At 37.2% G+C, this 27,221-nt stretch overlaps 3 long non-coding RNA genes across 6 annotated transcripts in view; 2 read left to right on the plus strand and 1 right to left on the minus strand.

The window, feature by feature from the left end:
- The window catches only part of LOC140632711 (uncharacterized), a 20,172-nt gene extending 15,581 nt beyond the window's left edge, over positions 1–4,591 (minus strand). Inside the window, exons 1-2 of the long non-coding RNA XR_012030359.1 lie at positions 4,271–4,591; positions 3,781–3,881 (exon numbers count right to left, since the gene is read on the minus strand). This is a non-coding gene — a long non-coding RNA (uncharacterized lncRNA). The remainder of the gene's footprint in view (positions 1–3,780; positions 3,882–4,270) is intronic.
- Positions 1–25,275, plus strand: part of LOC140632708 (uncharacterized) — a 27,009-nt gene extending 1,734 nt beyond the window's left edge. The window contains exon 2 of the long non-coding RNA XR_012030355.1: positions 24,865–25,275. This is a non-coding gene — a long non-coding RNA (uncharacterized lncRNA). The remainder of the gene's footprint in view (positions 1–24,864) is intronic.
- Positions 1–27,221, plus strand: part of LOC140632707 (uncharacterized) — a 668,295-nt gene that overhangs the window by 32,213 nt on the left and 608,861 nt on the right. The window lies entirely within an intron of this gene.

The raw sequence follows: 27,221 nt of genomic DNA on the forward strand, positions 1-27,221 counted from the left end.
TTGCTTATTTCTTTTTTCTTGCTCTTTTCAACTAGGGTGTAATATATGCTGTCTTTCCTGTTCAGCTCTATATTCCTAAAGCTATGGAAAACCAGTATGCAGTAATTGCATGTCAATATTTTTGAGTGAATGAAAGAATGTAAGTATTTAAGGCTTACAATATAACTAGGAAAAAAAAATCATGCTGTGATAGAAAGAGGCTGGGAGACCTGTGTCTACTCCTGAGTCCTGACTCAGCTACTCTGACGAACAGAATGAAAAAAACTTCTCCATGTATTTTTTCTTTACTCCTAAACATGCAGCTTCTTGTGTCCATTAACACAAATGACAGCCCACGGAAATAAAAATGTAGGACATGCATTTCCACATTGAGTTCAATACAGCAAAAAACACTTATAATTTTAAGCAAATGGTCTCTCCTCAGTAACAGTGCCCTTTTGATAAAATTTTACTCCACAGGAAATCCATTACAATAAATATCTGTTCCAGTATCTGTCCATTTAGCAAAAATTCTCTTTATGCTTGATGCCTCTTCCCTGATGAACTGTCCTAGGGACCCTCCTCTGCTTCCCTCTGAGATTTCCAGAGTTTCAACTCTGCTTCTGAGTACTTGCTGTTGTCATGGTAGCTTGCTAATTTTGCTTATATTTTTTCCCCCATATTTTCCCACAACCTTTGAAAAGACCAAGCTAAAGATGTGCCAAAGGCTATTTCTGACTTAATGTTGTAGGCATGAAAATATTTCTTTTCTTAGCCTGTTGAAAAATGTTAAATGGTTGTCTCAGCGTCATTGATTGAGACTATTTGTTTATTCCCAGGGCTGAAAGTTAAGGCCATTCTATTTTGATAGAACTATTTATTTAAAACAAGCTTGAAATCAAAGCCATCTCATACAGTATGCAGGGAATGCTGTTTAACCCAAGTAATCCCAAAGTAAATAATTTATTGGATTACTCGGTGGGTTGAGAAATGAAGGTAGGATTTGGGTGTATTTGGTTTGCCTTTTTCGTTTTAATTACTCACTAAATAACTGCATGTGTTGTGTGAGTTTAGAAAAAAACAAAGTCTTCTTGGAAGAAGACGTTATCCCAGTGGTGACTTTGAGTGGTCCTGAGAAAGAACAGATCCCCTGGAGCAAGGGCAGCCCTGCTATCCATGGCAACATCTTGGCCACACTTGGATCTAATACCTAGCTTTGCCATCAACATCTGTGTGGCTGCAAGAAAACCATTTAACCTCTCGGTGCTCCAGTTTATAAAGCAAGAAAAAAAATCTTTCAGATTTCTCTGAGATTGAGCCATTCTCTCTGAGACCAACCAAAATTTACAGGATTGAGGCAACTACATGGCATTTTAGCCAGGGCTGAGAGACCATAATGTGGACTTTTGTGCAACTCATGACATGGATGGCTGACTCCCTTCCCTTTTTATATCAAGCATTTGCTTCATTTTAAGCTGAAAAAAAAAAGTTGTTTGTGTGTGTGTGTGTGTGTGTGTGTGTGTGCGTGTTTTCTTTTAAGGGGAACATGCTACAGATCTTGTACCAAAGTTGTTTTACTCTTGTGGATAAAAAAATACAATACAAATTCTTGTTCCTTATTCTTGCTTTTTCAATGAGTTTTTGGATCACTAATATTTTGTTGTCAATTAAAAGTACATCTCTCCAGGCCCAGATGTTCATGGACCCATGCTGGTTACACACCCTGCTTCTTTGGTGGTCAGGCTCCTGTTATTATGCCCTGAGAAACAAGGCTTGCTTATTTATTTATTTATTTATTTATTTATTTATTTATTTATTTAAGAATCCTGATCATTTGCTCTTTCTAATAAAAAGAAAGAAATAGCCTAACTAACAGAAAAGACTTAAGTAGACTATAAGAAGGAGCTTATTGACCCTGGGTAATAAAAAGCTGGCATGAAATGCTAGGAGTTGTAGATGGACCATCAGGAACCACCTGTTTGGGAGGATTTAAATATTTAATCAACTCAATGTAAAGACTTCAATTAGAGTGTCCAGGAGCACAGTTACTGGTCTACCAACTCCCAGCCTCCTTCAGTCTGGAAACCCTTGGAAATGTATGTGAAGCAGGTAGTTTAGGCCAAATTAAAGGCAATAGATTTATAGAGCTCGTTACACAAAAAGCACATGGTTAAAATATTGTCAGATGAGTTTAAATGAATTTATGGGTGAAGATGCATTACACGTTAATAAAGGGAACCATGGACCTTTGAAAGAGATACCTGATCTAAGAAACGCTCCTGATTATGGCCTCAAATATTTTGAAATTGACAACATGCACAAAATGTACCTTGTTGCCACTCTCAGAGAGAGCACATCAGACTAACTGGCTCATTAATTTGACCTATTATGGCATTTCTTATGATCTTACATTCCTGTGACCTCCTTGAAGGCTCGTTTGGCCTTGAAGCACCACAAGGTGAAAAAAAAAATCTCAAAATTAATCGAGAAGTTACCCAGAGTGCTTTTACATAAGCTTAGCAAATTGTCAGCTTATCCTTGAAAGAATGGCTTCTCCCAGAATCTTTTTCCCTATGACAGTGGCAAAGGGGAAGAGAGGGTTTGTGAAATTGCTGCCAGAGGCTGGGCTTCCTCCCTAATTCTTGTCTATCCTTGAGCCAGACACAGGAAACTGTTGAGTTCAAATATTTAGATAAACTCAGATGAAGGAACACAAATCTACTCATTCCTTAGGGTTTCAAGGTAAGGCTTGATTAACTGGACACAATGGACAAATCAGGTGTTTTTCATTACTAGTCAGAAAATGAAAACTGACTCAGCCTAAAGTAAGGAAATCCACCTGAGGCAATGAAGGCAGTGCAAAATGTATGTTATTTCAAAATTTTATAATCTTAAAGGTGTGGTCTCTTGAATGTGTGTGATCTAATGAGAAAGTAATTAGTTACCTAGGAGTGTTTACTTTGACTTACGTCTCAGGTACAGAACATTTTACAGCCAAAATAAATAAATTGAAACAGTAGTAACGTTCACTGTGAGTAGACCTGTTTTGATGAAAAGCACCAGTATACAAACTGTTTTCTTAGAAGGTGGACACTTCCTCTTGAGGTGGTGGATTCTTTCACCTAGTCTTTATGTCTGAAAAATTAATACTTGTTCTGCAACTATAAACCCGCCTGTACATGACAGCAGCTCTGCCAACATTGTTTGAGTCATTAGAGGAGTCGGCCAGTTGTTCTCCTGTCCTTTCTGCGTGGCTGAATTTTCTTAATGACCAATTCATTGTGTGTCTTCAAGCATGACACCTGAAAAGCTGTGATCTCTTTAATGAAGGATCCATTAGTCTTTCAAGAATGTGAACATGTGAAGTTGAAAAACCTATTCAATAAGGTATCTCCTTGAAAGATACCTTATCTAATCATGCTGTGAAGTACATTTACACAAAATATAACTTCTTCATGCATGTTTAACTGAGCAGAATGGTTTTTGGAGTCACATTAGCTGACCCTGCGAACACGGGCTCAGTTTCTCTAAATACTTTCCATTTTCATAAAATTGCTAAAATGCCACTTCTCTCTTCCATCTGCATCTATATATAGCAGAGCGTTCTATCTTAGAACATAGGCCATTGTACAGTCCTCTTTCTGCGTTCTTTGAACCTTGGCAGCACACTATCTCCAAGATTCCACGATCACAGACAGTCCCCCTGCTGTTGTGGGCAATGTACTGCTTTATACAAATCTTTCTGGTGCCATTGGAAGTGACTCCCAGGAGACAAAGCCCAAGAATGACCCTGAGTATTACCTTTTTGTATATCCACTTCCGCATTTCATCTTTGCAGTTCTAAACCTATTCAAAGGTCTTTCTGTTTGAGCTTCTAAAATTTAGCATATCCTCTGCTGAATCTAGACAGAAAAAGATGTAATTATAATACACGAACCATTCTTGCTCTGCACATTAACACAGTAATAGAAAATAGAAGTTTTTCAATACAAAAAATAGGTTTTTGCTCTTATTTCACATATTTAAAAATAATGCAATATATCAGGAATTAATTTTAAGGTAGTCAAGTGTGATTCATCACCATTAAGTCACTTTTACCAAGGAAAATAACTCGATATACTTTCTATATCATAGGAGAAGAAATAAAGTATATTTCATTTTAACACAGAAATACAATTTTGTCCTGCAGTATAATTGGATTAGTGATATAGGAAGGTATCTCCTAATAGGGTTTTATTATATTTTTCCCTAAAGTTGCATAGTAAGTATCAGCTTCCACAAAGGCACTTACCTGCAAAATCATCTGAATAGTTCCTTCTCTGAGTATAGCCCGTAGTTTCCCTTGAATATGTTCACTTGGGAGATTTCTCGTCTACTATTAACTTTTACGGAATATTTGGATATTGATTATTTGAAAAGAATTGGAGTTAATAAAGAATTCGGTAAGCAAAGACATGGTCTATTAACCAATTTCTCCTAGTCAGGAGAGGTTGAAGCTAATGGTTTTGATTACATGTCCGGTGAAAGTACTACAAATGCTCCTAGAGCGAGGGTCTTGCATGAGCTGATCACCTTGGATGCAGACATGTCTGGGCACGTCTGCAACCCTGCAGAGTCCTGCCCACTCACTGCATGAGGTACAGAGGAAGTTTCCTGGGAGAGAATGCCTTCTGAGGTCAGAAGAAGGGAAGCAGTCAAGCTTAACTCAATAACAAAGACTTAATCTTCAGAAGGAAGCAGGGAGTTTGAATTCAGCATGGAGTCTTGTTTGCAGCTGATGTGTTTTCCAGTCTAGACCCCCGTGGACTCCTTCCTGTGGGTTGTGAGTCCTGTGAGGTGCATGTGTGAGGAACCTGGGTGGGCCTGTGAGGAAGGATGATTTTGATTAAAACCTGAAAGAATTGAATGACTAGGGATTCCCTCAGACACTGTTTTGGTACCAACACTAATAGATGTAATACAGAAGTAGGAAGAGGAATATCCACCTGCTTTGCAAAACAAACACAAAAACAAAACCCCAAAAAACAAAAACCCTAACCAAAAACAAACAAGTCCTCAAACCAAAAACGTTGCTCTTTTGAGGTACTGCCAAAGGATCCATTCATCGGTAGTGTGCGAAATTGTGTGGCCAAGTGGGAAGTGATGTAGCGCAGCAGAAATGCAGAAGTGTGGTACAGGATTTAGGGGAAGAGGCCACTGGGAGTGGTGTGCGAGATGGGGAAGAAGATAAAGTGAATCAATGAGGCCACTTGTGATGAATTTTTGTGATGACAAACAGCGTGCTTTCTTACTCTCTTCCATTTTTACATTATTAAAATGGATTAGTACTGTTTGCTCACTTTCATATAGAATGGGTGGTGAAACTCTTAAACAACGTTTATTTACTTAAAATTTAAAAACAATTGTCTTAAGGACTTGCCTAGTTATAAAAAATCTTTTTTTGTTACATTTGAAATGTTAGGAAAAATACTCTTCACCCTCCACGTGGCATGAAGTTCTCCTCTAAACTGGAGAGCTGAGGAAATATAAAGTTGGCTACACTCCTCACTCTTCTGAGCCCCCCCAAAAAGTTAGTCCAAAAACATCTAATTCAGGGTTTCTCAACCTTGGCATTATTGACACTGTAGACTGGAAAATTCTGTTGTGGGGGACTGTCCTGTGTGCTGTACTATGTTAGGAGCTTCCTTGACTCTACGCACTAGATGCCTGTAGCACACTTTCCCTCCCCTTGAGTGGATACAATCAAAAGTGTCTCTCAGCATTGCCAGGGCAGGGGAGGCAAAATTGGCCCACATTGAGTGTCATTGATCTAAGGTCACACAGTGTACTAATTTGAAATAAAAGAACTCTGATAAAATAATGTTGGTAGAATTGACCATAAACTTATTAAAGTAATACTTGCATTCCTGTGCATTCCTTCCTTAATTTTTGACACACTTGTTTCTTGATATGTAAGTATGATAGATGCTTAAAACTAAAAACAATAACAGCTGCCATTTCCTGAGGACTTCCTGAGTGCCAGATACTGTGCTAAGCGGTTTATCAACATCAAATTCTCTTTGTACTTGGGCACAGCCTTTGGAGGGTTACTTTATGAGTCAGTTGGGGTCCTTGCAGGAAAAGGCTCACTCTAATCAGGTAACCCGATGAGACTTTAACGAAGCTCAGATGTACATTTGAGGGTGGCAACATCAACAAGGAAGGAGGAAAATCCCCTGTGTAAGTAAGAACTGGTGGATCTTATGCTAGGTCTGAGGGGGCCAGAGGAGGGGGTGTTTACAGAACCCAGAAAAGAATGGCTGTAGTTTGAGATGGTTGCAGACAGCAGCACAGAGTGGGTATAGCCAATTCAACAGCTGCCAGGCAGGAAGGCATCTGGGGGAGGTAATATGTTAAAGCACATCCCACCTTCCACCCTTTGACCCCTCACTGATGACTCCCAGATCCAACAGGAAGCGAAGGAGCCTGTTACTGTTGCATCCATAGTGGTCATCTCCTGGGGCTCAGAGCTGGGGAAGGGTTAGAGAATGAATCTGGAGGGGCAGAGGGCAAAATTCTGGTTTGCTCTAACCTTAATAAACCTTTATATAATTAGGATATTTTATTAAGTGATCTTGAGCATTTACACAGACCATGACAATAACTACTAGTAATAATGTGTTAAAAGATAAACTGAGGCATATTAGGATTTTTTTTGACTTTGAGTATCCATTTGAATGGGGCAGTGTCAAACCAGAAATGGTAAGGTGCACGTGACCAGCAGGAGCCAGGGTAAAAGTATGGAAGCAAAGAAAGGAAATTATTGATTGGCTATAGCTTAAAGCCTAGTTGGCTGTTTGTGACTGATTGTCCTTAGCGTTTTGATTTTGTAAACTTGAAGTATTTATAGGCTTGGATTTTGGTTTGCTTGCATAAGCCCTCGTGGCATTAGCATCATCTCAGTCTAGTGGCCTCCCTATTTAGTTAACTTAAAAGGATTGTAGTAGGTGTGGGGAAATTTCTTTTGTGAAGGGCCAGAGAGCAATATTTCAGCCAGTATGGGCCATATCATCTCTACTGCAACTATTCAACTCTGGCTATAGAGCAAATGAATAAATGAGTTGGCCATATTCCCATAAAATGATTATTTTTTGGTTCAAAGGGCTGCAGTTTGCCAGCTTCTCTGCTTTAGGAAAACAAAAACTACATACCGTGCATACTAAATGATGTCAAGTTATTGATCCCCCTTAACTCCAAAAGCTAATAGAAAACAAATGAAAAATATAGCACATTTCATATATATATATACACAATTACCCTATCTAGGCTTAGAACATTAAAATCATCTTGCAATAGGATTTGTGAATTTTATTTTTTGTCATTTCAACACTATTGTTGTAAAAACAGGCTGAATGAAGTGAATGACTTTGTATTTAACATCCTCTAAAGCCCAATGCAGTGTTTACTTAAAAGTGAGAAAACCAAGCAGAATGAACAGAATTGTGTTTATGAAGTCAGTAAATATGTGGAAAGAAATAAACATGTGTGAATAATAGTATATGGAAAAAATAAAAAATTATAATGTTTACCTAAATAATTCTTATTAAATGGAACCAACTAAAAAAGGTCAGGCCATTGAAACTCTTATGTTGATGCCGTATGAGGGATTATTGAGCTTGTTGTGCCACAGAGGTCATACTTTATAAGGGGACTAACAGCATATAAAGATCCTAGAGAGAAATCCATAATCCTAATTACAGAAAGGTACCCTTGACCCTCTTTCCCTTCCTTCCTTCCTTCCTTCCTTCCTTCCTTCCTTCCTTCCTTCCTTCCTTCCTTCCCTCCCTCCCTCCCTCCCTCCCTCCTTCCTTCCTTCCTTCCTTCCTTCCTTCCTTCCTTCCTTCCTTCCTTCCTTCCTTCCTTCCTTCCTTCCTTCCTTCCTCATATATAGATTGAAATTGGCTTGATTAACCCCAACCCATATATCACTAAATTGTAATATTTTTCTGAGGTGTCTGGGGATTCTGAGGGATGGCTTATGTTTCTCTAGTCGTCTCTGCCTTCAACTGTAGCTGTCAATTTTATAAGTCATTTCACCATTCCTAGGGTGCTGCCTTGGTGTTCTGACTATGACAAGGTTCCCTTTTCTTGATTCCTCAACCCTTCTCCCCTCTTAACAAGGTCACATGTGTTGTGTCTTATATTGATGATTTGAACAGATGTAGGAGGCGTAGTAACACAAACAACTTGTGATTGAGACACAATTCTTATATTCTGTAAAATCCTTCTTTGTAGTCTCTAGTCTCCAAGATGTTTGCTTCTCACCCAATCTCTCTTTTCTCCTGGCCCTAGAAATACCTCCTCCACCTCCCATCCCCAAACCTCTTCCATTTTATTAAGGGGAACATTCTGGGTTGCCAAACTTCCACATGAATATGGAAAAGTTGCCCATATCCTGTGGTTGGTGGTAGATCATCTGCTGTGACTCTTATGCATTTCACCTCCTTTACTACCTGTAAAGGAAAAGAAGGAATCAGGTGAGTTGTTTTTCCCTGGCATGAATTAACCTACCCTAGCGGGCAGAGCAAAGGGTCTTGTTTAGTTAAAAAAAAAAAAAAAAGAAAGAAAAAGAAAGGCTAAATTTCCGTTGTGCATTGTAAACTCTAGCACTTAAGAAATTGAGATTTTATCCATTAATTTTTGTTTTATTTTATTTTATTATTTTTCTGGCTGCCACTAGTCAAGTACACAAAGATGATAAGGTCCTACTGACCACAAAATGGGAGAGGATGGCCATAGGTTAGCTAGGAAACCCTTTTCCAAAATTTTTGTTTGGGGTTATGTTCTTGGCAAGATACAATTAAAAATTTTGGATTTATTTTTGAAAATACTCATTCAGGCTTTTAAAAAATAGTATTTTATTTATAGGACTTTCCCCTTTGCTTCTCCCTCTTCTTTTGTCACCTCCTCAAGTTGAAAGTGGTCAATTAGTGTACTTAATTGGATAATTTAGGTCTCAAATCCCCTTTATTTTAAATGATACATATAAGATCATTTATGTCCTATTTAATTTTACCTTCAGAAGATCCAATCATAAAGAACAGGTATAGAAAGTTTTTTTCTAAGAATAATTACATAGCTAGAAAGCTGAAACTAGCTTGTTTAATTCCTGAGATACTGATTGAGATGATCACAGAGTAATTGAGAAGAACCAGAGGTTGGCTCTTGGTAATACAGGAAACCTTTTTCTTTTTTTTTTTTTTTTTAACAGTTTTGTTATTATTCCTAGGAACAAGCCAAGAGCAATGAATCAGGCTGAAGTTGGCAAGAAATACATAGCTATGTCAATGGTATTAGACCTGAAAGTATTTATACAATTTGATCAAGTGAGTTCTGAAAAAAAAAAAAAAACAAAAAAAAAAACAACATAGAATATTTTGCCTTTTAGAAAAGCTTATTTTAAGGAAATTATGTACTTCATGGCCTAAGGAATCTTAACTACAATCCTTTTGGAATAAAACTCTACATTACTACAATGTTGATGTTATGGAAACCTGTAGAGGAGAAAGTCTGATTAAAATTAATTCCTGTTCCTATGAAGGTAAAAGGCAGCCAGCCAAAGTAAGGGCAAAATGAAGTATATGCCTTAAGGAAGAACAGTTTTAGACTATAAAATTGTGAGTCTAGAAGAGGAGGGAATTGGGATGATTTATTTAACTCAGTAATGAAACCTAAACGTAATCTAAGTAATGGTTTCTAAAGTAACCTAAGGTGCAAAACCCTCCAACTGTGAAAATTTAACTCTGAATGTATTTTAATTCATAATAAGAAGGTATATCTTCACATATTGACTAACAAAAGAAGTTCACAAACAGAGATTTCCAGAGTATAAATCCATAGAGAGAAATGGATGGCAGATACATATTCCAAGGCACTTCTAAAATTAGATTATTATTTGAATGCTTCAAATTTTGTGATTAGCATAGAATTGGAAATCTCCAATAAAACTCTTAGCAGGGACAAAGGCAAAGATTCTTTCTTTGTAAAATTCAATTCAAATCCTCAAATATTTTTGAGGGCCAGATGATCTCTGGGGGCCTTTCACAGTAACATTCTGAATCGTAGGAGCAATAGATTGATTTGCTACTTGGTTGAAGGAAGGTTTGACCAGAGCATTGGATACATTTTTTGATTTCTTGCTGTCTCTTTCCTTCCCCCGCACCCCAATTTTTCTCATTCATCTCTCCTGCTTTCTTTATGACATTTTACTCTTATTCTATTGTAGTGAAAGTGTTCCTCATGAGACTAAGTCTCTTTCATGAAAGAGTCTTATCCTGAGTCATAGCATGTATGATGCCCTGTTTTAACAAGGATCCCAAGGACAGTGGTGGCTTTTGAGGCTTTCACTGTGAAGACAGTGCCTGGATTTCAATTATTCATTATCTTTAAAATATACAAAGGAGTGAGAGGGGATATCTCCTGTACCCCTGTGTTTGTTTTCTGCTTTATTCTTAATGCATTTACATGAAGACATGCTGCACACATCACTTTTTATGTGGCATCATTTTACCTTCACCTTCAGACCAGCTGTATCATCCATTATCACCAAGTAGTAAAGCTATCACCACTGTCACCCTAGTCTAAACTAATGTCATCTCTCTCCTGGCTACCAAAGTAGCTTTCTGATTGGTCTCCCTGCTTCCACTCATTTCTCTGCAGTTCGCTATCCACATGTCATTCAGAGTGGTCCGTTGAAAGCATGAGTTAGATTTGCCCAAAACACAGCAAAGGCTTTCCATAATATTTAAAGTAAAATTCAAACATGATTTTGCCCCTGCGTCATCCTTAAACTTATCTTACCCTGCTCCCCCTCTGGTCTACTGTACCCCAGGATCACTAGCTTTCTTTAGGTTCTTCCTGCAGGTTTGTTCCTTGGTGGACAGTGTTCTTTCCTCATTCCAGACGGCTAGTTGGAGCCACTCGGCTATTGGTCACAATGTGTCATTTGGAGATAGGCCCTCTCAACCAATTCACTGGAAGTAGCCACACAATACCATCATAACACCTCTTCTGATTCTTCACATACACTTACCACTATCCGATGCTCATTGCTTTTATTATTGGGGTTTGATCACCTTCAACCAATAAAACACAAGTCTTTGTGACTGAGAACCATACCTGTTTCCTCAGAGCCTAGAATAGTATTTGCTATGTGGTGAGTGCTCAGTAAATATTTATTGAATGAATAATAACCATCTTTACATTTTTCACCTGGGTTGCAAGACCATAAACAAATGATAACAAATGTAGTTCTGTTGTAAATTCAGTGGGTTAATTGTGTTCTTTATGTAAATAGTGATAAATGTAACTTTCCTATAATAATACAGAGTATCTCTAATGTGCTTCTGTTTTTTGAATTTCTACTGCCCTTGAACAGAAAGCAATTTGATAGCTTTTTCATTAGGAATTTTATGCATTTAATTTGAATATTGTATTCAGTCTTCAACATCAAAACAGATTATCTTATCTTTCCCTTCTATCTCTCCTTTTAATTTCAATCATAGATAGCTGTAATTTTAGGATCCAAAGGCCAAATGTTTTAATGATCATTCTACTTTGGAGAAGTGTACTGAAGAAGTCTGTCCTTGAGTTTGTGGTACCTGACAAGGAAGCCAGCAGAGATTGTTCGTGGCCAGGAGCACTTATTTTAAAAAATTGACCCTAAATAACACTGGCACTGTGGAAGAAGTCAGATATCAAAATACACTTTGCCTAATGAAGCTTCAATTTTAATATTAGAAGTTGGAAGTAGTACCCAAAAGGTAGTGAGGCTGGGAAAACAAATTTATGACCCACTCAAACTGAAAGTAGAGGGTATATATGGATTTAGGATTGATTCAAGCAAATACCTATCACCCATACTTATAGGCGCTGACAAAAACAACTCATGTTTTTAAAACCCTTTTTGGAAAGCCAGATTTAATTTATTTAGGGAGTGTGTGATCCTTAAATCCATGACACATTTCAGTAGATCCATTCAAAATAAAGATCTAGACTCAAGTGATATCATTCAAACTATGGCAAGATGACCCATTAGTAGATTGTGAAATCAATTAGTGTGTCATGATTGGTAAATTTTTTTTTTAAAAAAAGGACATATAGGGATCCCTGGGTAGCGCAGCGGTTTAGCGCCTGCCTTTGGCCCAGGGTGCGATCCTGGAGACTTGGGATCGAATCCCACGTCGGGATCCCGGTGCATGGAGCCTGCTTCTCCCTCTGCCTGTGTCTCTGCCTCTCTCTCTCTCTGACTATCATAAATTAAAAAATATATATATTTAAAAAAAAAGGACATATAATAGATCGAATCAAATATAGAAGGTATCATAGGGCATCACACATTATAAAACTTACAACAATTTCATTAACATTTCCTGTCAGTTACGTGATTGTAGCAGGTATGGCATCATCATGTAAAATACATTTCTCCCTGTGAATGGGATCAAAAATCTATAAGAGCCACCAGAGAATATTCAATTGGTTTGGATTGGGTTCATCTGACATAAAATGAAGAATAATTTCAGAGAGAGTTTTCCCAAGGGTATAAGGACTAGTCCCATAATAAGGACAAAGTCAAGTTGTCACTGATATCCATGAAGTAGGAAATTATTGAAATATAGAAGAGAATGTGTTGGAGTCCATTATTCATAATTCCCACAAACATGGCCTCATATGCTTTGCTTGCTGACGGTTCATAACTTGCTTAATCAGGTTTTGAGCTTCCCACCCAGAAGTTAAGCTCCTTGAAGTAGAAGTGGTCATATAATTCTTCTATGTGTCTTGTAATGCTGAGAATGTAGTGGTTACATAAAACATATGTGTTAGTTGACCAACTGGAAAAAATGTGAGTAGCTAAAGAAGATCATATGTGATTTGCATAATTTTGGTTGGCCCAGTAGTTATGCCCACTGTCTCTGTCATTAGCATACATATCAGTTTTCAAGTCAAGTCTGTTTTGAATTGATTAAAAATAGGACATGTGATAATTATCAAATATCAAAACACCTTTCAAAAATTCCAAATAGCTTATCACAGTCAGTTCTATTTTTTTTTTAAACTTTCGAATCTGTGGTTCTATCGAAAGAAGATCGCATTCTCCTGGCATGATTTGTTTTTCATTATAACGGTAAGCTTGGAATCCAGAAGAGGTTAGAAATGGTTTCAGATTCCTATTTAGAGTCTTTTATCTAATTCAGGTTTAGAGTCTGCTCCTCCTGCACAATCCAAAGTCGTTGAGTTAAATTAAACAAGAGATTCCTGAGAAGATGAAGCCAACCATGACTAACGTCTTGTCTCAGACACATGTCAAGCTTGGTTAAGAATTAGACTCCCCTTCGTTATTGCCTGGACAGAGGGAAGTCTCTTTTTTAGTATGACCCAGCATGAGTGAGCAGGTCTCATGTTCATTTGAAGCAATTTACTTTTGTATTCCTCTTTTGTAGTTCACAGCAGGTCTTTTTAGAAGGAATAGAGGGCTCGCTCTGCAATCTACCTTTATTGTTTCACTGAAGAGTAGAAGCAAAACATTTTTTAATCAAAAGAATTATACCTGAGTGCTCTAAGTGTTTCCAGAGCCAACAGAGAAGGCCCTGCTACATTTAAGGCCAGGGATGATGTTTTAAGAGGAAAATGTTGATGGTAAACTCATGGGGAAATAAAATCTTAGACTATTCTCAGTGACCTATCTCATTGGGTAGTAATCAGGAGATAAGGCCAGAAATTCCAGAGATTAGCTCCAGTAGATAAGATTCTCAGACTTCTAAAGAAAAAAAGACATTGCTAGGATACGCAATGAGTTCCATGGAACTTGAGTGCCACTGTTTTACAGCAGAGCCACCTTTCTATTGATTAGTGTTAATGAGATGAGGGGGTCCCACATTGATGGATTATCAAAGTCTACCTAATCTTGTTTTTTTTGCTATTTATCCTTTCTTGTTGCTATGGTTAGAAATATGTGCAAACTAAATCCTTGTTTCTTCTTTCACTTGACCTTATTCTGATTCATCAAAGTGATTCTCTTACACTCTGAACTATGCCAATTATTGTGTCTGTCAAGCCACACATTCATTAGAGTATTGGGACTAATGGACATGCTGTAAGAGCACATTCATCTTTAGAAATACGGTAAAAGCTAATTCTTTTGGCTCAGCAAAGCTCAGGTTGACATCTTGCCACTCTTCTGCTGCCAGGAATATCTGGTGACTTAATGAAGCAAAGATCTTAAACACACAACTCAGTGGATTATTCAATATCAAGGTTTGCACTAGCGTCGGTGAAAAAGGATTAACACTTTCAGTTCTACGAAAGCAGAGGCAATGAATTAAAACACAAGAGGACTACCAGAATGGACAGTGCATCGGAAGGCTTACAGAGTAACTTGTACTTCAAGAGCCCATTGATCTGCCTTTTCATATGGAATTTAAAAAATAATCTTTTATATGCCGGTGGTAATACAATGGGATTAGTGAAGCCAATGGGCTGTGACTGTTTAAATATTAATTGGGACAGCAATGTCTAAATCAGTTGTTCTCAACCCTGACTGCATATTAGAATCACCGAGGGAGCTTTTAAAATTTGCCGATGATGCCTAGTTCCCCCTCCCCGCCCCCAGAGAGACCGTTTAAGTTGGTCAGGGGCAGTGCCCTGGCATCAGAATATTTTAAGAGCTCCCTTGGTGATTTGGATGTACAGTCAGCTTTGAGGACTATGAGTAAATAAATGCTAAAACAGAATAGTTTTTTGTTACCAGGATGCCTGATTCAAATATCCCATTTTTGAAAAAGATTCTCCATGGTGTATCTTTTGTTAAAACAATAGAACAAGCATCTTGTTTCATTCAATTCCAGTCACTTTGGTCTTTGCCCTGTGATAGCATATTATGAGTTGAATGCAATTAAAATATTTTGGCCATTTTCAGGAAGGCTTTTGAAATTTTCCAAATATATTCAATATGAAATTGATGCTCTAGAAAAGTCTCTTACTGTTTGCAACATCATGGAATTTGTTCACCAGACCAAAAAAAAAAAAAAAAAGTAAAATATACCCAAAAATTCTTTGCCAGTTCAATAAACAAGCAAACAAAACCCTTAAAACCTGTTTTTGTTTAGTTAGTTCAATTGACTAAAAAAAGGAGACAATTAGTTATTCATTAATTTGTGCCAGAAAAAAAAAGTGTTGTTATGAGAGGTAGTGATACACACACACACACACACACACACACAGAAATGCTATGAAACCCTCATCCCACCATTAAAAAAATTTGTTTTTAAGATTTTATTTACTTATTCATGAGAGACACAGAAAGAGAGAGAGGGAGAAGCAGAGGGAGAGGGAGAAGCAGGCTCCATGCAAGAAGCCCGATGCGGGACTCAAACCCGGGAACCCAGGATCACACCCTGAGCCAAAGGCAGGCACTCAAGCGCTGAGCCACTCAGGCATCCCCCACCATTAATTATCTATGGAGTTTTGATCAAGTCACCTCAGCCTTCCTTGGCCTCAAGGTCACAAGTTCGTGGTGGAGCTGAGATGAACATCCACGATTTTTGTCTCACACTCTGTGTTCTGCTGCTTGGGAAAAGAACAGTGAAGACCAAGAAGGTAAAGAAGGTGATGATGGGGGTACTGGAGTGGGGTGCTTTCTTAGGGATTAGACTGGTTTCTACATTTCTCTACAGGCTACCCCCCTACCCACATGTATCTGAGTGTGCCTGAGTTCTTGTGGAAAGGCTGATGTGAAGCCTGAATTCCTTCCTGGAGTCCAATGTGTGGCTGCTTGCCGGGGTGAGGACCTTCCGCAGCAGTGCTGAGCACAGACCCACAGCCACCACCCTCCTCTCGGGGCTCCCTGTGGCCTTTTGTTTTGCCACACATCCCTGCTAATGATTTCTCTGAACTTCCTCTAAGCTGGCCTCAACTGCAAGTACTTCTGTGCCTTGGATAATGACTTCCCGCCTTTCAGGTGGCTTCTTACTTAAATGCCATGGAAAGAGGAGCAACCCAGCCGGGGCAAGCAGGAGAGATGTCACAGGTACAGCGCAGCCTTTGGGGAGACTGGAACCTGATTTGGTTGGATTCCTACAGTCTTGTCCTACTTTCGTGTTTTGCCTCATTTTTTTTGGTTGTAAAAATGCAAAGCATTCACACTTCTTTGCTTTCTCTCCATGTCTTTGTTTTCCTAAAGATCTATATATTTTTCTCTGAATTCACTAACTTCACACATTTATATTCTAGTAATTCTGATACGTTTCTCTCTAATCTGAATTTCCTCTCCGATTAGTCTACCTGTGCAACATGTAACATACACATCTTCCTGATTTGATGCCATTTAGGACATATTTTTTGATTAGTCCTTTTTTCTTATTTTATTATGTATTTTATAATATAACGCTAAAAAGAATGGTCTGACAGTGCAGTTCTTTCATTGTATTCTTATAAAAGTGACATCTTCTTTATCAGGTGTAATTGCTAAACTTAGAAGCAGTATTTATTGACCATCATCATTTACTTTTTTCTGCTTCTTGCCCCAATTTAAAAATACGTTGCTATCTTCCACTTCGATCTTCTCTACTCCAACACATGTACTGTTTTCTGGCATTTTTTTTATAGCACGTTTTGTATGTGTTAGTGTGTGTATGCTGAATTTTGTCAAATGCATTTCCTGCATCAACCAAAGACATCAGGTGACTTTTCACCTTAGTTTGTTGACATGATGATGGATTGCATCATTTGATTTCAAATGTTGAACCAGCCTTGCATCCCTGGAATAACTCCAACTTGGTCATGGTGTATAATTCCTTTTACACACTGGTAGATTCAATTGCTAATATTTTTTGATTTTTTTTGCATCTAAATTCATGAGAGACATTGGTTTGTAGTTTTGTTTTGTTTTGTTTTAATGTTTTTTCAGTCTGGTTTTGAAATCAGAGTAATGCTGGCTTCATGAAATGAGTTGGGGAATGCTGTTTCCTCTGCTGTTTTCTGAAATAGAGTGTAATTTTAAAAAAAAATCAGTTTATTTAAACAAAAAGAATATATCATTCATTTCTCCTATCCCTCCAACCTGCACCCCCCACCCCCACCCCTCCTCTGGCAACCACCAACACCTGTTTTCTGGATCTATGAGTTTGGCATATGATTTAATTATTGTGTTTAATGATTCTACATAAAAGAGAGATCCTACAGTATTTGTCTTTCTCTTATTCAGTTTGCATAATGCCCTTGAAGTCCATCCATGTTTTTATAAATGGCAAGACCTCATTGTTTTTTACCACTAATATTCCATTGTGTGTGTGCTCATACACACACACACACACACACACACATCTTCTTTATATTCATCCATAATTGGACACTTAGGTTGTTTCCGTATTTTGGCTATGTGAATAATGCTGCAATGAACATTGGGTGCGTGTATCTTTTTGAGTTAGTCCTTCTGTTTTCTTTGGGCAAATACCCAGAAGTGAAATTGTTGGATCATAAGGTAGTTCTATTTTTAATTTTTAAGGAGATTCCATACTGTTTTTCATAGTAACTGCACAAATTTATATCCCCACCAACAGTGCACAGGAGTTCTCTTTTTTCCATATTCTTTTTTAAAAAATATTTTATTTATTTATTCATGAGAAATGCAGAGAGAGAGGCAGAGACATAGGCAGAGGGAGAAGGAGGCTCCCTGCTGGGAGCGTGATGTGGGACTCGATACCATGACCCTGGGATTATGCCCTGAGCCGAAGGCAGATGCCCAACAACTGAGCCACGCAGGTGTCCCGCTTTTTTCCATATTCTTGCCAACACTTGTTATTTCTAATCTTTTTTGGTAATAGCCATTCCAACAGGTATGAGCTGATATCTCACTGTGGTTTTGATTTGCATTTCCCTGATGATTAATGATATAGAGCATCTTTTCATATATACCTGTTGGCCATATGTATGTCTTCTTTCGAAAAATGTCTACTTAGATCTTCTGTCCATTTTTTACTCAAATTGTTTGGAGTTTTTTGGTATTGAATTGTATGAATTCTTTATATATTTGGATATTAAGTCCTTATCAGATATGTGATTTATAAATATTTTCTATGATTCAGTAGGTTGCCTTTTCATTTTGTTGTGCAAAAGTTTTTTAGTTTGATGTAGTCCCACTTATTTATTTTTGCTTTTGTTGCTTTTGTTTTTTGTATTAGATTAAAAAAAACTCATTACTGAAACTTATGTCAAGGAATTTACTACCTATGTTTTCTTCTAGGGTTTTTATGGTGTCAAGTTTTAGATTCAAGTCTTTAATCCATTTTGAGTGATTTTTTGTGTATGGTGTAAGATAGTGGTCCAGCTTCATCCTGGCTCTCTCATTTTTCTAGCCCCATTTATAGAAGAGAGTATCCTTTCCACAGTGTATATTCTTGGCTCCTTTGTTGTCAATTCATTGACCAGATAGGCACGAGATTATTTCTAGGCTTTCTATTCTGTTCCATTAATCTATCTGCTTATTTTTATGCTAATACCATGTTGTTTTAATTACTGTAGCTTTGTAATATTGTTTGAAATCAGGGACTAGGATGATTACAGCTTTCTCAAGATTGCTTTGGCTATTCAGGATCCTTTATGGTTCTATACTAATTTAAGGATGGCTTGTTCTATTTTTGTGAAAAATGCCACTGGAATTTTGATAAGGATTGCATTGAATTTGTACATTGCTTTGGGCAGTGTGGCCATTTTAGCAGTATTAATTCTTTCAATCCATGTGCATGGAATATCTTTTCATTTATTCATATTGTCTTCAATTTCTATAATGCCTAATAGTTTTCAATATACAGGTCTTTCACCTCCTTCGTTAAATTTATTCCTAGATATTTTATTTTTTTTGATGCAGTTGCAAATGAGACTGTTTTCTTAATTTCTCTTTGATAGTTCATTATTGGTGTATAGAACACAACAGGTTCATTTGTTGTGTATTTGAATCCTGCAACTTTACTGAATTTGCTTGCTAGTTCTAACAGTTTTTTGGTGGAATCTTTAGGGCTTTTTATGTATGTCCTCTGCAAATGGTGACAGTTATGCTTCTTTTCCAATTTGGATGCTTTCTAATATCTTTTCTTACCTTATTGTTATGTTGAATAAAAGTGGCAAGAGAGAGCATCCATGTCTTGTTATTGACCTTAGAGTGAAATGCTTTCAGCCTTTTACCATTGAGTATGATGTTAGCTGTGAGTTTGTCATATATAAGCCTTTATTATGTTGAGGTTTGTTCCCTCTATACGTGCTTTATTGAGAGTTTTTATTATAAATGGATGTTGAATATTGTAAAACTTTTTTTTGTATCTGTTGAGATGATCATATCATTTTTATTCATTTTGTTAATGTGGTGTATCATATTATTGACACTTTGCAGATTTTTAGCTGTCTTTGCATCTTTGCAATGGTTCCTTCTTGATCATGGCGTACGAACCATATAATGCATTGTTGTTAAATTCAGTTTGCTAATAGTTTTTTGCAGATTTTTGTATCTCTGGTTCTCAGGGATATTGGCCTGTATTTTTTTTTTTTTTTCAGTGGCATCCTTTCTTGGTTTTGGTGTTGGGGTAATGTTCGTCTTGTAAAATGAGTTTGAAGGAGTTCCCTCTTTTATTTTTAGGAAGAGTTTGAGAAGGATTAGTGTTAATTCTTCCTTGAATGTTTGGTAGAATTCACTGTGAGGCCCTTTAGTTCTGGACTTATGTTTGCTGGGAGATTTTGGTTACTGATTCAGTCTCCTTACTAGTAATCAGTCTGTACAGATTTTCTATTTCATCATAATTTAGTCTTGGTAGGTTGTATGTTTCCTAGAATTTAACCATTTTTTCCAGGTTGTCCAATTTTTTGGCATATAATTTTCATAGTAGTCTCCTATGATTCTTTGTATTTCTCTGTTATCAGTTATAACATCTCTTTCATTTCTGATTTTGTTTATTTGCTTTTTTTTTCTTGGAGAGTGCAGCTAAATGTTGGTCAATTTCATTTATCTTTCCAAAGAATCAGTTCTTAGTTTCATTGACCTTTTCTACTGTCTTTTTAGTCTCTATTTCATTTATTTCTTCCCTAATTTTTGTTATTTTCTGTCTTCTATTAATTTTGGGCTTTGTTCTTTTTCTAGTTTCTTGAGGTATAAAGTTAGAAACTTTTTTGTTTCTTGAAGTAGGTTTGTATTACAATAAGTTTCCCTCTGAGAACTGCTTTTGTTGCATCTCCTAAGTTTTGATATGTTACATATCCATTTTTGTTTGTCTCAATGTATTTTTTTGATTTTTGTTTTAATTTCTTCTTTGACTCATTATTGCTCAGTGGCATGTATATTTACTTTTCACGTATTAGTTAATTTTCTAGTTATTGTGTAATTAATTTTTAGTTTTGTACCATTGTGGTTTGAGAAGATGCTTGATAACATTTTAATCATTCTAAATTTATTTGTGGCCTAATATGTGATCTGTCTTGAAAAATGTTCCAGTACACTTGAGAAAAATGTGTATTCTCTTACTTTTGGGTGGAATATTCTGTAAATATTTGTTAGGTCCATTTGGTGTAATGTATCACTTAAAGCCAATGTTTCCCTATTGATTTTCTGTCTAGGTAATCTATCCATTAATTTAAATTGGATAGTAAAGTTTCCTTCTATTATTTATTGCTGTCTATTTTTTTAGGTCTGTAATACAGCATATTTTGAACATGTAGAACAGTATGAAAATAGTAGTGAGTACCTACTTGCTTCTTGACACTTTCCCCAAAACCATTTCTGTTAATTTGAGGGAATAAGATACTGCAGAAACATATAAATTAACCTGCATACCCTTTTTTCTTTCTTCCATTTTGTCTCCTGGCCTCCTCCAGGATAAGCTCTGTCTTAACTTTATTATCATCTCCATGCATGCTTTTTATCATTAAAAGCATATATCCATAAATATAACATTTTATTCAAGTGACATTTTATGAAGTGCTATTCTGCAGCTTCTTTTTTTGGCTCAGTATTAAGATTTTTGAAATACATGGCTCAAATTTATATATTTTAACTCTTATATCATGTTCTGTTGAATATTCATACAATGTATTTAGCTAGTTGAGGGGCAATTAGTGTCTTTCCAGTCTTGAATTATTATAGACGGTGTTTCAGTGAACATTTCTGTTAACTGTGTCCTTGTGTAAACAGGTTGGGTTTTTTCTGTGTCCCTAATGCATTGTTGGTTGTGTAACAGCTCCTCTAAAATTAAACTCTCTTACCATTTACTACCAGGGGGCTGAAAGGCAAATTTCCTGGTTTCCATTTCATTTCAGTGCACTCTAGGAGTGTCAGTAGTAAGGTTCTGATCAGGACAATTAAAGAGGTTGAGCTACCTGGCTAGAGTAAAAGCAGCCTGTGGTATGAACTCTTGGTAATTTATTGGTTCCTCTAACTGTAAATTTGCACTGCTCTTGCAGTAGATCATTTCTGATATGCCTCTTCCCCTTTGTTTTCTCTAATTTACCTTCTACTTGGAGCTTGGAGGAAATTATTCTGTTCACCCTTCTAGGATGAGAGGATTTTCTGTGAGGTCTTTCAGATATGTGCAATATGAGCTTCCTAGAGCAATCAGAGATTTAATGTTTGAGGTCACTGTTCTAACTTCCCATAAGATGAGCTGCTGCTCTTCTTGATGAAACTGGAATCACAATCACACATTTCTTTTGCTTTTTAAAAAATTTTTAAAGAAAGATTTTATTTATTTATTCATGATTTTAAATCTTTAAAATAAAGATTTTATTTATTTATTCAAGAGAGAGAGAGAGAGAGAGAGAGAGAGAGAGACAGGCAGAAGGAGAAGCAGGCTCCCTGCAGGAAGCCTGATATGGGGACTCGATTCCAGGATCCCGGGATCATGACCTGAGCCAAGGCAGATGCTCAACCACTGAGCCACCTAGGTGCCCCTCAATCACACTTTTCTGATAATTGCACTCAGCATTGGGCTACACTTTACCCCAACTCTACCTTGGGCTCGTTTCTGTAATAATAGGGAAGTATTTTCTGCAAAGCTACATCAGATAATTTTAACAATTGAGGAAACATAAGAGATTGTGTAATATTGCATTTTTAAGTGATGTCACTGAGCTCCATGCTTCATGGAATTGCTTCCTTCTTTCCTTCTCTCATGTCTGGGTAGATGTAGGTCAAATTTTGCTTCTTCCTGTAACCTGAGCTGCTTCCAGTTGGGAAAGGATGCTGGTTTACATTACACTGTTCTCCTTGTACTCCGATGAACTCAAGAAAAGTTGACTAAGCTAGACTGCATAGACCACCACTCCCCTCACCCAATTTTTTGTTCTGGAGACAGCCTCATATTTGATGCTTATAGTATCCTGCAGAGCTATCAATTTCTGTCTCATATGCAACTTTCATATTTTTGCAGCAGAGTTTTTCTACTTCTATCATATTGTTCACAAATACTTTCAACTTGAGCCACATTAGTTCCATTAGAGAAAACAGAACAAGGGCCAACATTAAAAAATAGAGAGGATCAATTCCTTGAATCAGTATCCTGATTGAACAGTACTCATGGCTCCTCCACTTTCAATAAACCATATAACATTTGAAACCAGGAAAATTTTAGGTGATGTTGCCTACTCCAGGTGAGTTACAGTCTTTATTTGAGTTTTCATCAGCTGAGCCGAGCTCTGATTATTCCACTATGTTAGGAGTTAGGATGGCATGAATGGGTAATGCTATTTTGACACCAAAGTCTGTATTTATCATAGGAAGAAACATGAACATGCCTTCCATTGTCAAATTTCCCTTGAAAGAAGGGCTACCCTCTACATTCCCAACCTTTTGCTTCTGGCTGGTACCTATAAGCTGGTGCCATCACTATTAGAAAAAAATCATATTAATTTTCCACAGAAATGGGAAATCTTTTAAGTATTCTAATTCTCATAGGTAAAAATATGGGTCAGATCAAACCAAACCAAACTAAACCAACCAACCAACCAACCAACCAACCAACCAAACAAACAAACAAAAACTCAAACAAAATAAAGTAAGAGATAGTGTTAGTCCTAAGAGGTTAGTTGCCTCACATCATTGGCTTGTGTTTTTATCTAAACCCATACACAGGCCTAACATGGTATATGAAAACAAAGTGGCCCTCCCATCTTGGCTAAGGAGAAAGGATATGACTGGGTCTGTTTACCATAATTACTTGATTTTTCGCCTTAAGCTGTGCAGCTTGTTGTGTTGGCATGCCCATGTGTGAGCATGTACTATTGCCACTCTCCATGATGCTAATTTATTTAAATCCAATCTGCTACAGATTCTTCCTAAACTGAGCTGTCAGTTTACCCTCCCTTGGGGTGACATGGTGATGTCTGGGATCCCAACACTGGGCCTTCCATTCCTTTATCCTAGTTCTGATCTGAGGGGAAGGAGTGACTGAACTTTGCCTGCCCAGAGCAAGAAAGAATCTCATAAAATTAATCATTTGTTGCTTGTGAACTTCTAGTCTTTTGCCCATTATTCAAATTTCACTGCTTGAGGATTTTGATTTTGAGCTCTTACTGATAGTAGATGATCAGAATACACAGACTTTAATCAGTCAACTAGTGTATGTTAGAAATGTACTGTAGGTCTCTATTTAGGGTAGGCAATAAGCACTTATATGGCTCTTGCCTTTGATAGTAAGTAACTTAGATGGTTTAATAGTCCATGGATGATTTGGAAAGTGTGTGTAATTCATATCAGTGGGTAATATTCAGATGAAACATACTAGGAGGGCCAATGCCATGCACTGAGCGGGACAGTACTGTAGCACTGGAGTGCCAATAGCCATCCTTGATCAACTGTGGAAGCTGCCTTGATTACTGCCATAGATCACAGGAACTGTTTTTTTTTTTTTTTTAATAATAAATTTATTTTTTATTGGTGTTCAATTTGCCAACATACAGAATAACACCCAGTGCTCATCCCGTCAGGTGCCCCCTCAGTGCCCGTCACCCTTTCACCCCCACCCCCTCCCCTTCCACCACCCCTAGTTCGTTTCCCAGAGTTAGGAGTCTTTATGTTCTGTCTCCCTTTCTGATATTTCCCACACATTTCTTCTCCTTTCCCTTATATTCCCTTTCACTATTATTTATATTCCCCAAATGAATGAGGACATATACTGTTTGTCCTTCTCCGATTGACTTACTTCACTCGGCATAATACCCTCCAGTTCCATTCACATTGAAGCAAATGGTGGGTATTTGTCATTTCTAATGGCTGAGTAATATTCCATTGTATACATAGACCACATCTTCTTTATCCATTCATCTTTCGATGGACACTGAGGCTCCTTCCACAGTTTGGGTATTGTGGACATTGCTGCTATAAACATTGGGGTTCAGGTGTCCCGGCGTTTCATTGCATCTGAATCTTTGGGGTAAATCCCCAACAGTGCAATTGCTGGGTCGTAGGGCAGGTCTATTTTTAACTCTTTGAGGAACCTCCACACAGTTTTCCAGAGTGGCTGCACCAGTTCACATTCCCACCAACAGTGTAAGAGGGTTCCCTTTTCTCCGCATCCTCTCCAACATTTGTGATTTCCTGCCTTGTTAATTTTCCCCATTCCCACTGGTGTAAGGTGGTATCTCATTGGGTTTTGATTTGTATTTCCCTGATGGCAAGTGATGCAGAGCATTTTCTCATGTGCATGTTGGCCATGTCTATGTCTTCCTCTGTGAGATTTCTCTTCATGTCTTTTGCCCATTTCATGATTGGATTGTTTGTTTCTTTGGTGTTGAGTTTAATAAGTTCTTTATAGATCTTGGAAGCTAGCCCTTTATCTGATATGTCATTTGCAAATATCTTCTCCTATTCTGTAGGTTGTCTTTTAGTTTTGTTGACTGTATCCTTTGCTGTGCAAAAGCTTCTTATCTTGTTCGATAAAGGAGGCAAGACTATCCATTGGAAGAAAGACAGTCTCTTCAATAAATGGTGCTGGGAAAATTGGACATCCACATGCAGAAGAATGAAACTAGACCACTCTCTTACACCATACACAAAGATAAACTCAAAATGGATGAAAGATCTAAATGTGAGACAAGATTCCATCAAAATCCTAGAGGAGAACACAGGCAACACCCTTTTTGAACTCGGCCACAGTAACTTCTTGCAAGATACATCCACAAAGGCAAAAGAAACAAAAGCAAAAATGAACTATTGGGACTTCATCAAGATGAGGAACTGTTTTCCTACAAATAAATGCAGATGCCAAAAATGGTAACATGAATGAAGATCATGAGTTTTTACATCTTTGTTGACTTGATGGCTGGATGGGATCTGGTTAGTTAGGAGCTTCTTACTACTCTCTGCCCCTCAAAACCACCACACCATCTCCAGCCTCTGGCAGTCTTTCAGGTTTACTCAGTGTGTTTCACGAATACCATTATCATATATAAAGTGATGTGGAAATATTTGTAAAGCTCTCTGTAGATCAGTATTCTTAGCCCTAGCTGTACTTTAGGATCACCTGAGAGCTTTAAACTAAAAAGACCCACTACTGGGCCCAATAGATAATTAAATGAGAATTTCTGGATAAGACCAGGGCAGTGGCATTTTAAAAGTTCTCCCTAGATGATTTGAAAGTGATGCTAGGGCTGAGTACCATTGCTTTGGACTGAAATTCAGACTAGAGGAATGCATATGGGAGGTCAAAGTGGGCAAAAGAAATACATAGGAAGGAGGTGGGGTAAGGCTTTGTGATTTGATTGAGGCTAGAAGTTGAGAAGCCAGGTTGGGACTGAGTGATGCCCAAAGAGTACTCACTCTGAAAGATTTACCGTCTTTATTTTTAACTCTCAGATTCTTGGAATACTCACCTTTGTGCCCCAGCATTACATTTCTAAATCCTATACTGCAGTTCCTCTTAATTGCCGGAGGACAGAGCTTATAGAGGGAAGTGCTGGCTGCCCCACACAAATTGTTCTCTCAGAAAAGAGGTTTGTAGGGAGATCTAGGAAGTTCTAGGTCTAGGAATTTCCATGGTGATCAACAGTTAGGTGAACCATGATCCAAGGTGAATCTGGGCATGGTGGGGAACTGCACGTGTTTGTAGGAGTCACTTTGAAGTGGACAACTAGTAAAAAAAATGACAGAAATTTGCTTTCATAGTGTACTAGAGAAAGGTCATACTTGAAACTAGGGGTGAATAGTTGAATTGCATAGATAATGAAATAGAACTCATTGCCTGTGTATGTGTTTGTGTGTGTAGAATGGTTACATCATCCATTTTACTCTTCACTACAAATACCCGGTCTGGTGAAGTAGGCCAATTTGCCCAAAACCAGCCCAACAAATGATTATTTAACTGAATTGCCAATTCTTCAAATAGCCAGTTTGTCATTTTCCCACTTATTTCCATTTACAAGAAACTTAGGTATTCAAATGTGAGTAAAATTAATCATATTACATTGAAATTTAAAAATTTATTGCTAGAAACACAAATTAATGCTTGCATGTTAATTTCAGGAATCGACACAGGAATTTTAAGTATATGTAAGATTTTTAAAAAATAGAAAAGTAAATAACTTTTAAACACAATTGATAGAAATAAGAAGTAGCCAAAATAATCAACTCACAAAAAAATTTTGACTTCTAACAAATGGAATATGTTGATCTGGCAATGGTTTGAAAAGGTATTTACAAAACCTGAAGACCATTCAAAATAGTGGAGAGGAAGTGAGAATGCATGGAAGGTATATGTGTCACTACCATTTTTGGTGACAGTGATGAGACAGTAAGTATAAATGAAGAAAGAACAATAAAAGAACAAAAAAGCATAAATTTATTAAATCTTACAAATACTAAAACCTTAAACATGCTAAAAGATGGGTAAGTGTAAACAAGACAGAGACAAGAACAATCACATTACTTGTTAAATTTTGACAACTAATTGCTAGAGATCACATATTAAAGTTGATGTACTTATTGATAGAAGAGAATTGGAAAGACATCTGCATAACTGCAAAGTGTCCTTAAGAAATTCTGAGATCAGTCAACTAAGACTTTGCAAAAATCTTCAAAATGTCATAAGCCATCCTGTCTTATATAAATCACTATAAGCTTTATAACTAGTTGCTTTTAAAAAATATTTTCAGAAATATATACATTAGTAAATATGCCAGTTGGCCACTTAGCATGTTGATTTTTTTGTGAACTGACTAGAATGGTAAGGTACATA

This window comes from Canis lupus, chromosome 4 (assembly GCF_048164855.1).
Source record: "Canis lupus baileyi chromosome 4, mCanLup2.hap1, whole genome shotgun sequence".
Lineage (NCBI taxonomy): Eukaryota > Metazoa > Chordata > Mammalia > Carnivora > Canidae > Canis > Canis lupus.